Below are 1,967 nucleotides of genomic sequence, written 5' to 3' on the forward strand. Positions count from 1 at the left end.
TGCCGTGAGAGTGAAGAGATGTATATGCACGACACGACGCACATCGTGTACACACACACAAAAGGCTCATGAGCCTTGCACCGCGAGAGAATATAAAACTCGCGTAACGCTCATGAGAAAACCCTCCATGGCCGCCTTTGAACTTGAGGCACTGAGGAGAGTACTCGTCATTCTCGTAATGCACCAACTCGACCCGCGGGAGAGTGAGAGGGAAAGAGAGAGGGGGGGGGGGTCTGCGAGCGCTGACCGTTCACAACACCCGCTGCCAGAAGAAAGGACCGTGAGGACGAGGCGTTGCGTTACATCGCCGGTGGGTGGGCCGGGCCCGCCCCGCCCCGCCCCGCGGGACCCACAGGTCCAGCCTTATGGCCCACTGACAGAGCCCATGCCATGCGGGCAGCAGCGGCCGACCTCCCTGGGAAGCTGCACTCACACTTGGCGCTTTATTCGTTCTCATGTGCGTAACGATGCTCGTTTTAATGGACGTGGTATTTTATACGCACACACAGTTTCGAGACTCGAGCCAAGTTCAGCTGCATCACAATGCTGACGAAAACGAAAAGAAATTTCATGAATAATATATATTTCTGTGCCCCAAATTATGCTATCCTCGCAACGCTATATTAATTGCGTCATGCGTTACAACGTTGCGTCTTCACAGTCGTTACGGTAAAATCTCCCCGAATATATTTCATTTAACCAAAGGACCCAAAGCGTACGTTTGCTTCCTGCAGTGCACTGGCCGCACAACTCATAGCTCTGACTCTGAGTGCTCAATCAACGGAGCCCATGCACCTACTTTATTGCAAGTCTTGAACACGATAAAGACGAGAGGCATTCTTTAAAGACGTCTTTTTTAACTGGCGTCCATGTCGTCGTTAACGTGTTTAACGCCCACGATGGCCTCTTCAGTTATTTCTTCATGAAACACTGGATGCTCCTATAAATAAATACATAGGCCTTCGGGGAGAGGGGGCGGGGAGGGGGGGGGGGCAAATCACTGTCCGTCCTACGACACGACTTGCGAGTAAAAGTGTCTGCCTTGCAGGTGAACACTACTTGTGAGAGCTCTCAAGGTGCAGGGGTTAAGCGCGCCGCTGACGGCAGGCAGAGTGACGCAGTGTCAAGGTGTGCGTTGGGCAGGCGCGGGGGTGGGCGCTGGGGGCAGGCGAGCCGGGAGGCGGCCGCCGCGCGCGAGGACGCCGAAGGCCGCGGCGCCCGAGCCCCTCAATGTCAACCCCCCCTACTATCTGGGTCGTGCATCGCCAGATCTGGAGCGAGCGATGCGCAGCGAAGGTGTATACGGTGTACGGACGGCGTTACGGCGCGGGTAAGTACCGGTAAGTACGCACTGAAAAGTATATTCAAACAATGTCTCACCGCAGCAGCCGAGCAAATATATTCACACTGTTAGATCGTGCGACAAACTTATCCACACTCTTGTGCAGAGATTAGCAAACATTCATTCTCACTTACACTTTTAAAAAAAAATTGTGCTAACGACATGTCGGTCATAGGGACTTGTTGGCTCAAGAACATTTCTGTTGCTAACCGTTCGACACTGTCCCTCATACTACGCGACGGGAGTCTTTTTAGACAAGGGTGGGTCAAAGACTGTTGTTGTCCGGTTAACAACAGAATGCTTTTTAGGCTGATCCAAGAGCAAATTTCTGTTGCAGGTGTCCCCGCTGTCCTACCAGCACCAGATAAATGATTTTTTCATAGGGTACTGTAGGCGAGCAAAGAGGTCTATCGTGGGGTATCACATGTACGACCAGCTTCTCTATTTTCCTCGGTCACCGTATCTCATACACATCCACCGCGACCTTTCCAAGTAGCAAGTGTGCACATGCAGCGTACTGCACCGAACGCCAACGAGAGCGAGAGTTCTCCATACCACCGCGCCTAACGCGCACCTCCCCCCCGGCGGGGAGGCGCGCTATCGCAGGGAGACCCTCGCGGCGGTC

The 1,967-nt window shown here is 53.5% G+C and overlaps 1 protein-coding gene across 1 annotated transcript in view; it reads right to left on the minus strand.

The window, feature by feature from the left end:
• The window catches only part of LOC113214984 (uncharacterized), a 39,868-nt gene that overhangs the window by 5,096 nt on the left and 32,805 nt on the right, over positions 1–1,967 (minus strand). The window lies entirely within an intron of this gene.

The sequence above is a fragment of the Frankliniella occidentalis genome, unplaced genomic scaffold (assembly GCF_000697945.3).
Source record: "Frankliniella occidentalis isolate FOCC.00 unplaced genomic scaffold, Focc_3.1 Scaffold196, whole genome shotgun sequence".
Taxonomy (NCBI): Eukaryota; Metazoa; Arthropoda; class Insecta; order Thysanoptera; family Thripidae; genus Frankliniella; species Frankliniella occidentalis.